We start from the raw sequence: 12,989 nt of genomic DNA, 5'->3' as shown, positions 1-12,989 counted from the left end.
CCCAAGAGTTCTGCATTGTTAAGGAGATCCTCTCTTGGGCACCCAATCCAGGTCTTTGTGATATATGTCACAAGTACTACTTTGTTACTCTAGCTCTATCCCTCCACTTTTACCTCCAGATGTGAGGATTCAAATTCAAATGTAAGGATTCACTAAGAAACTGAACTGGCCAACAAGACTAGAAGACAAACTAGATCACGTCTAGGAACTTCTGGTGTAGAGCAAGAATCACAAGTAAAATCATAGTATAGCTTGGGCTGCTTGGATTTCAGGAGTTCCCAAGCCCAACTTCCCTTCCAAAGCAGGTTCAGCCTTGGCATTAGACCAGCTCCCCAGGGCTTCATTCAGCCAGAGCTTGAAAATTTACAAAGACAGAGATGGCAAAGCCTCACTTGGTCCAAGCCGCATTGTTGAGCTGTCCTCATGGGGAAAAAGGTTTTCCTTGTCTCCAATCTAAACCTCTCTTGTTTCAACTTTTTAAATTGTCTCTCATCCTTCCACCATGCACTTCCATATGAAGTGCACTTCTAGAGAAGGCTGCTGTTAGGACCCCTGAAACTCTCTCTTCTCAAGACTGAACAAGTCCATGTCCTTCAGTGCCTCCTCACAGATATGTGCACTCTAGTTTCTGACTGTTTAGCAGCCTTTTGCTGAACTTACTCCAACCAACAGCTTTCCCTCAACCACAGAAGAGTGAGGGTAAAAGCAGAAATGATGCGAAGTTGTATAATAAATACAAAAGAGAGCTGGATAAAGATTTCTCTCAATTTCCTGCCTATAACTATGTTCATACAGCCCAAGAGACACATTTTTAATCTTCCTTACAGCCAAGGGACACTGCTAGCACATGTTCAGCTCCCTGCCCACCATGGACCTCATGGCCTCATCCAGCCTGTAGTCCCAGCCACTCTGTTCCCAGTATGCAGACTAACAGCTACAGGGCTGTGAAGCCCTAGAGAGCTTCACAGGACTGGCATACCTCTCCCTTTTGGCCAGTAGATTATTGTAGAAGTAGGTTAAAAGAGTATTTTTTTCAGTGACCGCTTTGTTCTAGATTTCACTAAGACAACTGTGTTTATAATAAGTAATCTGCATATTTGCTGTAAAAAAAGATAAGCTTTCTAACACCCTGTGAAGGATGGTTAACAGATTATTTGAGAAAATATGCTCAATACAGAAATGACATACCAGTCAGTGATGTGAAAACCACCAGTTTTACCCTTTGCCCTAAAACAAGTAACTCTATTTGACAAGGTTGAACCACCTAGATTAAAATAAAATGTCCTGCTAGATGACTCCTATTCCTACAAAATTATCTGCCACATTTCTTTCACTTTTCAAGGGAAAAAAACCCCAAACAATCAACCAAATACAAACCAACCACAAACTGCATGCCTACTGCACTGAGTACCCTAAGCATCTCCTGTTCCTTTGGTTTAATTAGTGCTTTAAAGATCTAGAAATAAACAACACACTTTTGAGACAATACTGGTATAGGAGGTAATATAATGGCTGGTCTTTATTGGAGGCCTCTAAGGGGCAGGTATGGAAAAATGCCCACACTGCATAGGGTGAACACAGTTTTATAAGTTTAGCAAATTAGCAAATAATTGAAAAGAATCCCCAAGTACAAGCAATGAAGTAATTCCTCCTGGTTCTACCCTTTTATTAATTCCCCCCCTGCCCCCACCTTAGATAGGAACTAAACTTTGTTTATGAAAATGTATCTCAAAGAGCTGGTTTCAACCTTGGTTTCCAAGGAGAACCAAGACAGGATAGGGGCCTTGGACCCCTGGGGCTTGGAGCGTCTAGAATGTGTTTTGTCTTTCTGCCTATCAGGGTAGGGAAGAGTACTGGCGCTACCTAGGAACTATATAACTATACAACAATAGTCTAGAGAGCTACAAATACATATATATGAAGGAAATACCGAAGAAAAATCATTCTGGCATCATTATGGTAAATTTAACCATTTCTATACTAGCAAGTTAAGTGCTGTAACTAGAGTAGATAAAAGGCTTTTGAATCAGTATATGGAAGACAGAAGTACTTCATACAGAATGAACATATTTTTAAAAACAAAATCTAAATATTAGCCAAGGAGAATAGATCACTGGGAGGTCAGAAGCATATCTATGTAACAAGTTATACTTGTGACCATGCAGTTTGTTTTATGGAGATGACACGGGTAATTTTATTAGAGGTCTTAGCATATTATGAACCAACATCCCAATTCCCACTATTAATAGCCAATTACATCTTCAAGCCATTTTTAATGGCTACAACCTGTAACTTTCCCCTTCTTATACTACAAACTCTGGGACAAGTACTAAAGCATTTCTGACCAAAACTTACACACAGGTACACCGCTTTATCACAGATGACAAAAACATAACTTCTGTTTTCCTATCTGCAAGATCTGTTTTTCTGACTTGGACATTGTATCTTTTCCCATTTTATAAAATATGGGAAGAAAATGCTTGTATTTTTTCAAAATATTAATTATTTTCAAGTACAGGGAAAAAAATGAACTGCTGGCTCTAGCTTAACCTTTTTTTCAGTAGGCTGCAGATGGTCAGTCTGTTACGTTGAGCTTTCAAGAAATTCAGCTGTGTCTGAAGAGTTACCATCCTTGGATCACAGCATGTAACTGAAAACACAACTATGCTGACACAAGAACTTTTGAGTATCTCAGACTTACAACTGTGCTAAGGACACAAGCCATTAAAAGCTGCTGAGACTTACAGCACTGAGTTGTTACAAGTCTTAGCCAAATAACCTAGTATTTCATCTGAAATCAAACAGTGGGAACCCTTATGCGGCAGTATTTCACATGCAAAGTAATCCTAAAACTCCTCTTCATCTCAGTTGCCTGAAACATGTTTGTGACAAACAAACTCGTAACCTGTGATTTGAGACCACAGGAAGACTCCATCTTCATCAGGTCATGGAAGTTGGTCACTGCACTGAAATCATGCTCCTGTGTCCAGCTCTTCCCTGAATTCGAGTAATGTCAGTTTCTTCAGAATTCAATAAGGAGAAATAAATACTAATGTAGGACAAGCAGTGAAGATACTGAACACCTCCAAGCCCTATTAAAGACAGGAAATTTGACTCAGTGGCTCATATCAAGATCACCACAGAAAATTTTAATATCTGAAATTTAAACTTTAGTAGGACCTGCCTCCACATGGATTTAAGACAGTAACATAAAATCTGGATATCCCAGACCACACAAGTTCATAAGGTTATACTGTTTGACAACTGACCATCTGAATGACCTGAAACAACAGCATTAAAAAAACCACCAAACCAAACAGATACAACTGAATCAGCATAAACCCACAACTTTTAAAACACTGGAAGGTCTGTTTCATAAGACAGAATCACTACTTGCATGATAAATTATGCTATTGCTTTGTAGGACCATCTCTAATTCTGAGTTTACTGCAAATAAATCTTTCCTCGGTGTGAAATAAGTTTGCTAGGACAAAACCTAAATTCTGTGAACTAGCCTAAGGTTTGCAAAACCCTAAGCATTTCTCATCTCCACACCACTACAGACCAAGCTTACTGAAATCTCTACACATTTACTTGCCCACTAGTGTTCCATGAAATACCCTCTCAGGACTGTGCTCCTTACACTAGAAAGGAGTTTCAGAGTTGGAGAAAACCAGAGCAACTCATGACAACCTTCAGTCAGAAAGCACCTGAAAAGAGACAATGCCATGAAGAGCTGTGTTTTTATCTTAATTAATTCACTCTTCCCTCACTTCAAAACCCAGACTTGGAGCTCAAAAGTATTTCCACAAAATAAGGGATTGAAGCCATATTTCTGTCCCTACTTACCTCCACTTATTAAATAATAATTATATTAAACTTTAAATCTATGACTTAACACTAAGCATGTTTTACTGTCTAAAACAAGGATGATATAGCTCAAAGAAGAGCTTCCATGCCTTTCAGAAAGTCCAACGAATAATATTCCTAGAAGTTACAGGGAGTTGCTATTACTATTACCCAGAATCAACTCTGAGGAATTAGAAACATACTGGATTCTACATTTTTTCATTTACTGAATCTGACAGGAAAACAATATAATGAAAAAGGAAGAGTTATTTATCAAATCCTTTGCGAATTGCAACTCAGTTGACGTGGTTTAACACAGAGTGAACAAAACAAAATAGGAGCAAACTAAATGCTAAACACAAACACAAATGTTGACATGATCTTAGCTACTACAGTGTGTCAACTCACCTCATGGCTAACAGTCAATTTGATAAATCAGCTACTACACAGGTGGCTCAACGGCTCCTCACTATCCACGGCTAATGTAACTTTGAAAACAGCTGGACTTCCCTGCAAAAGTAATCTAAATAGTTTTCATCAATCATGTATTTTTATAAATTATTGTAATAGTCCATTGAACTATATATATCTAAACAATAACTTTCTATAACTTAACTGTAAAATGCGTATCATCTGATCATTAAATTATTCTAGATTTTTCAATCTGAAATTTTGAGAAAACTTAGTTTTTAAATGGTGATTATAGAGCAACTATTTTTCTTAAAAACACTGAAAAGGAAGACTGGGATTTTAATTAAAGAAAGTAGTTCTAAGGCAAGGTTAATTCTTTATTGTATCTTCTAAATTCTCTGAGATACAAAGTAATTAACACTTCCAATAATAAACACAATATATAAAACCTTAACTAGAAAGACAAATTAACAATCCTTTGTGTATAACCTCATGTCCTTCCTAATGGAAGAACTACAATGTGCATCTCATCAGCAAAAATGCGAGGTAGGAAATATTCCTCCTTCATTAAATCTGTAACTCTTGTGTCTACTCTCAAGCCACAGAACAATAAAGAGATAAGTATACAGCAGACATCTTACCGTGAAAACAAAACAGTTAGGATTCTAAATGGAGAATCCTGAATACTTTTTGCAGCATTTAAATAGAAAATAAGTCTTCAAATTTATGAGACATTTAATGTAAGCCAGAAATCCTGACACTGGCCACTGCTTCCAATGGCATGAGAACTACAGTTATTTTGTTATTTTTGCTTTCCCCTACCAATAATGAATAGATTTTGTCCTCCTCAGAAAATGCTAGTTATCGTTTTACCATTCAATTCTGATACTTTCACTGTTAACTTCACTCCCGGCCCTTTGCAGTGCAGAATGTTACCATGATGCAAGGAAGAAAAAGCTCAGCTGGTAAGACTCTAATTTTGTTAAGATGAGGCTACACAGTACAACAGCAATATTTTAAAATGCTTTGTGGATAATCTGCAGTCTGCAGATCACACCAAAAGACAATAGTACAAATTGACAGTCCTGGTCATCTAACCCACTAGAAAGGAAACAGCTCAAAAGTTCAATAAACATGCAATATCATTGTCAGATTAAGAGAGATACATAAGCAAGACTGGTCTCCCTTCTTCCCACCCCACATTTAGGCATTTTTGGGGAGGGGGAAAGAAAAATCAGACCTAAGGTATTAAAGAATCACCTGAAAATTCAGCAGACGTGAACTAGCTCACTGGAGCCAAAAATGAATTTTTGAATAAATAAATAGCTATCTGTAACCTTAATAACTGCCTTGTAAGTAGTTCTGTCACAGAATCCTATTATACTTCTAAAGTTCTTTGTAAGGAAAGTATAGTTAACAGCAAATAAAAAAGTAATCAGACAAAAAACCACAAAAACCCCAGAACACCTTAACTGAGGTAGAATAATCTGACTCGATGGCACCTGCAAAGTGACACACTTCACCTTTTAACAGACTTGCTTGTTTCTGTTTCTACTTTGCAATGTTTCATGATTTAACTATACTGATTTTCAGTTTAGAAAACATCCCTGAGGTGGTATGTAAGAGAAAGCACAGTTAGATTAAATATAATGAGAAAGTAAAACAGAAGAGAGAATCCATTTACTTGGTACATAAACAGTAAACACAGCTTTGAGTCATTAGTTGTAGCAGCAGCATCCAAAGCCTGAACAAAATCTAAATATATGGTTCTTGCCTTAAAGACCTTATAAACTTACTTGAAATCAGTCTTCAATAAGAAGAAAATGAAAGAACTAAATATATTTATTTCACAGTTCTCTGTTTACTCAGAGATGGTCTAAGAAGCTGAGATGTACTGAACATACTGAGTCTATGGGTAAATGAAATGACCTTTAAAAAATGTGCTTTCCTCTCTTTGATGATTGAATGAAGTTATAAATGCTACAAGTACACTCAAATTCAGTTATTCATATACAATATTTGGCATTCTCATAGCATTGCTATGAATGTCATGCAAGAATTTAAAGAAGACAGGTTAGAAATAAATTAGATACTCAAACAGGAAGTCTGAATTGCTAGAAATTAACCTAGTCTTACTAAAATTTATATTGTAAAACGTGAAATTTCCCTATCAAATAGAATTTACAATATATTCCATCCACTACCTCTTGATTTTAGGACACTAAAACTGAAGTTCCTAACTAACCAAACAACTTGCAATAGTGGAACAGGTAGAACAATTAAACTGTTTGCAACAGTGTGTAAAACCAAGCAATTTAAGGTGTACAACCCTAGACACAGCCTGCATATTTTCTCATGTTTCCAAAGGGAAATTACACTAAACTAGACTCCATTAACCACCTACACACAGAAAAAAAATACTGCCTTATTAATCTTTTGGGGTATGATAAAAAAATAGATATTACTAAACTACAGAAGTTATTACAATTAATTTCTAACCTGACAGGTTCATATAACCATAGAGAATTTTTTAAAATAAAACATAATAGTACTTATAAATATGTAGAGGCTGGGGCTGGTTTGGGTTCTTCTTTTTTCTTTCTTTTTTTTTGACGGGGATATTGAGGAGGGAGCTGGTGGCTTTCTTTCCCAGAACTAATGATTGATGGAGAAAAATATCCTGTCCTTTTTGCAATTCATCAGTACATGGGTATGCTGCAATCTCAGTTTCATCTAGGAAGAGCTTCAGTGAGAAAGGAAAAAAATTCTATATAACGCCGTGCATTTTTTAAGAAGTGTTCACATATGAGCAAATAAGCTATAAAAAATGTGAATAAAGACTTATACATGAAAAATATAACATGCAATAAGGTCACTCCAAAATGCATGTGTATCTCAGATAAGTTAATGTAGTACTTCAATAAGTATACAGCTTATATAGTTTCAGCTATATGTGATACAGACATAATTCACATATAAATATTTGTTTTCTTTTGATGAACAGAAACTGCATTTTAAGTGTGTGTATCTACACCCACAGACATAACCAGATACAGAACAGCCAATTTCCTCTATGATTTTTAACATAATATTGTCAAAACAGCAAGTTTGTTATATTGCATTGCACAAAAAAAAAAAAGGCGTGAAAATTTCAGTAACATTTATTCAAGTCCCATATGCATTATCAATGCATTTCAATGAACAAACTTTCAGGATTTTCTTTCTTTTTTGTATTTCAAATAGCATAGCACCCTCTGGTGCATCTGCTAGAAAGAAAACAACTAACAATAAACACCAGTCATTGCGATAAAAAAGTCAACATAAAAAAAAGAAAAAAGGAATCCTTAGAAACAAAATGACAAAAAAATTATTAGAAGACCAATTTCATTATTTCTTATTAAAATCTTTTAAATTTTAAATAAAAAATTTTAAAAGAAAACTGCAGATGTGCTAATACAGCAGGGTGCCAGAAAAAAAGAAGTTAAACATACATAAGTTTGAAACGAATCCTGTGTCCTTAACAGTAATTCATTGTTATTAAAAAATATTCTAAAGTGAAGTAGTATTTAAGTAAAAAAGATAGTGAAACAGAATGTTACACCAAGCAATATATCTGCTCTTGATCTTGCAAGAATAACAATTATTAGGTCTACAGCTATCCACACACTCAAACTGCTGAATTTCACACCAAAATAATCACATCTCCTTTAAAAGTCCAATGAGGAAAGAAATTTTTAAATTATTGTATTACATATTAAACACTTCAAACTCTGCAATGACATTTTAACTATTAAAGTATGAACTCATTAAAGCATAATATGACACATCAAATTATTAAAATACACCTAGTCAGTGGGAAAATAATTTCCTACAAAAGTATATTTTTCTAATCACGGAAGTGGAGATCACCATCTGCTTTAGGAAGCTCTTTTGTAAACCTCTGGAAGTTTCAACACAAGGCACAAGAAATGAAAGTGACACCTGTTTAAATCAGCCATCTGTCCCTAAAAACTAGATTTAGCCAAATCAGTATATATACTGATCCTTAAATTTCCAAAATATGGGTATGCATAGGATCTGTGAGAAAAAAGAAGTATTGTTTTGATTGACAACCAACTGTAGGCGAAATACATGAAAAATAAACTTGTGGCTAATAGAAATAAAACGTCCAAAATATTACTTATTCATTTTAAAAGCCTCATTAATTTTTCAGCCCTAACTCTTAGTTAAAAAAAAAAAAAGCATTTTCATTGATAATTTCAAAACATTCTTCTTTTTGTACTATAATACGCTCATTTGACAGAGAGTTCAATTTTGAAATGGAACTCCAACCACAAGGACACTTCATAGCCACTGAAAGCTTATTTTTATTCTGTATTTGTAGAGCATTCATGTCTTTTCAACTGACAATGATTTAAAAAAAACATTTTAATAGTCATACATATTTTTTAAAGCCTGTTCATTTTTTAAGCATTCTGTATGACACATACCTGCAGATGGTAAGCTGTTGAAGACTACAGGTAAAAAATACAACTAATACAGGATATTTTCAGAGGGAAGAAAGCCTTTCAAAGTAAAGCATGAAAATGAGAAACACTAGCTATAACACTAAAAGGAACTACAATGATAAAGTACTATTGCATTTTAGACACTGGCTTATGTTTCAAGTAAGAGAAGAAAACAAAAGCAAGCAGCCTTACCTCTCAAAAGTTTAGTAAATGGAAAGAAAGTGCAACATGTATTTCTGGAGGCAGTTTTTGACTAACAAACTACCCTGTCAGGCAGAAACAAGAAATGGGATAGTGCTAACAAAGCTGAACCCAATTATCAAATTAAGCATCATGAATTTAAAATCTTTAACAACTTTTAACAGTATCTTTGATGCTTATTTCATTTACCTACACTACCTCACTGAAAGGACTTCTCCAAACTAGTACCATGTACGTTAGCTTACTAGTAACAGAACAAAGCACCTGATGCTGTTCTGCTTGGATATGTTGAAACAAAATTAGATAGTCACACTCTTTCATAGTCATGAAAGCCTATGCATTTAAAATAAATAAATACATAAAAATCACAAGCCATGTCATTGTCGAACACAGGCTAGCATCACAAACTCCAACTATTTTGTCAGCTGTGGGCATTAGGGAATGAGAATGCATGATGCAGATCTCATTTATGGTCACTGCAGTATCTCAGAGAGAATAAAAAGTCAATACTTTTCTCAGTAAAGTCCATAATATTAAAAGCAGTGATTATACCTCCTTTACTAATTTCCAAATTGTAGTCACTGGCTAAGGAAAATGCAGCCTAATAGTACTATAAAGGTCTTTGGTTTAAGACAAAATCATGTATTTGCAATATGACTTTTAAGAAACACCTGTATACATCACTGTTGGGAAATGGTTAGAGGATCCGGGACATGGATCATTGATAGAATTATGGGATCAATAAAAGAACTGTACAAGCAATAGGCCTGCAAGCAAAGGTTAGTGTGAGAAACTGTCTCTATGAGAAAATCCCTCTGTGAGAAACAGGCCTGGGGACAAAAAGGGAGTGTGAGGATTTGCAGCTGTGCAGATAAGACCCAGAGAGGGGAGGGTGAACTCTGAATTCTTTAATCATAACATAACTAGTAGAAGCTTGCCAATGTAGTCTAATTACGTAGAAGGAGAAATGCGCTTGGATAGGTTTAAGCCACTTAAGAGTTAACAAGCTGGGATACTATATAAGTGCCTCTGGATTGCTAATAAACGGAGCTTGCTTTTATCAACCATATTGGCTGGACTGCATTTTCTTCCTCCTCCCGCCGGAGTCCACGGACCTTTTCCAACACATCACCCCATGGAGTTAGAACAGAACCTTTGTCTCACACACAGCCACACACTTTCCTTTGCTACCCAGGGGCCTGGATACATGTTCTGCAAAGACAGATTTCAACACCCAGGAATGATCCCATCCTGAGCAGTATTCTGTCCTGCTGCTCTAGGACAGCTACTCAAGAAAGGTATGGTGCAGAGCTGACATCTTCTCTTTTCAACAACAGCAGATGCCGGAATTATTTCAAAACCAATGAATCACAGAAATTAACAACAAATTCATAAAGACTTCGATGCGCCATATAACTGATACCATACTAGAACTCACACTGAAAATTCTTAATGTATTTAGAACTTACTTACACCAGGACCTATAAAGTTACCGAGCAGTGGTTTCATCTTGGCATAAAAAAATAAAACGATGATGATGTAGAGACTTTTGGTCATCATCCAAAATAATTTATTTTCTAAGTTCTTGTGAACTACGAAGTATTAAAACATGTTAAAAAAAAAAAAAAAATCCAATATGCTTTACCTCAAGGAATATCAGTATCAACAATGCACTAACTAATTAGTAGATTTTGTAGTTAATACCTGCTTGAAAAAATTGCCCCAGTCACATTCATTGGTAGTTCCAATGTGAGACAAATCTCATATCTTACACTGGATATCTAAAGATATAAAAATTGAAAAGGTGTATATACAATTAAACAGAGGCTTCAGATTAAAAACAAGAGCATTATTTTTTTCCTAATTATTTTACTAAATAAATAAGGAAAAAAATAAGCCACTACTTCAGAAAGAAGAAAGCCTGCCAAAACATCACATGATTTGACAAGTCAAAGGGGGGAGTGCAGATGTTAAATGTTTCATTGCCATAAAAGATGCCAAAAATTCACTTCATCTAAAGAATTCAAAAAGTATATCAAGTATGATTTGACATCAATGACAACACAAATCTTTAAATCTTAATAAGCAATCCCGAAAAGGATGAAGAAAGCAAGCCTTTTGGATTAAAAATAAGAAGCAAACCATACTCATTAATAATATGAGTCCTACTACATCTCTTCCTCCCCAGAGGTAAAGAGCTGCCCCTTTCCTCTTTCACAAAAGTACTCTCGAAAAGCAGCCCCAATAACAAAATGATACAGACTTCCTTTTAATACTATTTTTTTTCTTCTTTCTTTGCTGCTCGCACTGAAACCCACAGTCCGTGTCTTGAATTTCCTTCATCGTGGAGAGTTTAAGGAAACAAATGGATTCTCTCCACATGAACGTAACTCACTGTGCAATAAACTAGACCTACACATGCACTGTTCCATTAAAAACAATTCCCTGCAGAAGTAGTGCAATGAGAAAAAAACCCCAACCTGCTACTCTGTGTGTGCATTGGTAGGGGTATTGAATAAACAAAACCCCACTTCACAATACAAAGAAAATATAGCTTGCACAAAAATAAACCGCAATTATGAATAAAAGAAAAAAATTACACAGAGAAAGCACCAAAAAAAAAAAAAAGGTTGATATGATCAATAGCACGAGAGTATCATTAAAAGATACAGCAAGTTCACGAAAACCTGCAACATATAGTAGTCGTATCAAATCAGAACAAGGCCACTGTAAATGAAAGGGGGGAATCAACCCCTACTCTTGCTGTCCAACAGGATCCGTCCCCGGCTGCATCTTTCCTCCCAACCCTACGGCTTTTTTTCAGGTTTAAAGCCAGTAACCTTTGACTGCGGCCGCAGGCGCGTCCCCCGATTTCTCCATCTCCCGACCCGTACAAACGAGACCCAACTCAGACGCACACCCACCGCATCCCAGCGATTGTCCTGGAGGTCCCGCAGCGTGCCTGCGTCCCCGGCATCGCCCAGCCTCTCCTCCTCCTCAGCCCGCACGACGGCCGGCCCTGCTCCCCGCCCGACATCCCCGTGTATCCCCGCCGCCCCTCTCCCCTCGACCGCACGGTGCTCCCGGGAGGGCCGGGGGGGTTCGGCGGGGAGCCCCGCGTCCCCTCGCCGGCCCGCGAGCACCGGCGCAGCCCGAGGGCGCAGCCCGGGCCCGGATGCCGCGCAGAGAAGGAGGAGGGAGGGCCGGGGTGCGCCCGCCGAGCGCATTCACCTGTGCCGGGGCGGGCTGCGGCGGCGCTCCCGCTGTCGCTGCTGCTGCTGGCGGCGGCTGCGGTTGTTGTTGTTGTTGTTGTGGTGGGTGACGGTGAGGCAGGGGGTGCGGAGCAGCGGCAGGAGGAGGAGGAGCAGGAGCGGGAGCGGAGCGGCTGTTGTTGATGGGTAACAGTCGCCAGGACTACGGTGACTATGGCGCTCGACTCACAAGGCAACGGTTGCTATAACTCACAAAAGGAGAGCGGGAGCGGGAGGGAGGGACCGACGGGCGGACGGAGGGAGGCGGGGGCGGCGGCGCGGCCGAGCGCCCCGGAAGGGGCGGGGCCTGCGGTAATGGCTGGCGCGCGGCGGCTCCCGCGGCCCCGCGGCCCGGGGCACGCGCCCGCCCGGTTCTCCGCCCGCGCCCGCCCGGTTCTCCGCCCGCACGGGGGGGGCGCACGCGGGGGGCCCGACGCGGGACGGGGCGCGCGGCGGCTGCGCCGGGCCCGCGAGGGGGGCGTGGCCGCGCGGGGCCGCCTGACGCCACTTCCGGCGGGAGGCCGGGCGGGAGGGGCTCGGCGATCGCCGTCCCTCCCGCCACAAGATGGCGGCGGCCGGGCCTCTCCCCCACCGCCCGCGGCCCGCACTGCCATTTTCCGAGGCGGGGAGGAAGAGGAGGAGGAGGATTGGGTCGCCGGCGACAGGCGGCCATGGAAGGGGGAGCGCGGCCGCCACCGCGCCTCTCGTCCTCCCCGTCCCGCCGGCTCCCCCGTGGCCTCGCGGCAGCCCTGCCGACCCTGGACTTCTG

The 12,989-nt window shown here is 39.2% G+C and overlaps 1 protein-coding gene across 4 annotated transcripts in view; it reads right to left on the bottom strand.

The window, feature by feature from the left end:
• The window catches only part of RFX3 (regulatory factor X3), a 114,619-nt gene extending 102,205 nt beyond the window's left edge, over positions 1-12,414 (bottom strand). The window contains exon 1 of one of the 4 annotated variants that reach the window (XM_048291153.1): positions 12,201-12,414. The gene's annotated coding sequence lies outside the window, so the exon portion shown is untranslated. Of the gene's footprint in view, positions 1-4,257; positions 4,390-11,893; positions 11,927-12,200 lie in introns of those variants that run through there. The other 3 variants (XM_048291152.1, XM_048291151.1, XM_048291150.1) reach the window with 3 other exon arrangements.
• Positions 12,415-12,989: the final 575 nt, after the last annotated feature.

Source organism: Corvus hawaiiensis, chromosome Z (genome assembly GCF_020740725.1).
Source record: "Corvus hawaiiensis isolate bCorHaw1 chromosome Z, bCorHaw1.pri.cur, whole genome shotgun sequence".
NCBI classification, from domain to species: Eukaryota; Metazoa; Chordata; class Aves; order Passeriformes; family Corvidae; genus Corvus; species Corvus hawaiiensis.
The sequence above is the reverse complement of the archived record's forward strand: the minus strand, read 5'-3'. Positions and strand labels throughout refer to the sequence as shown.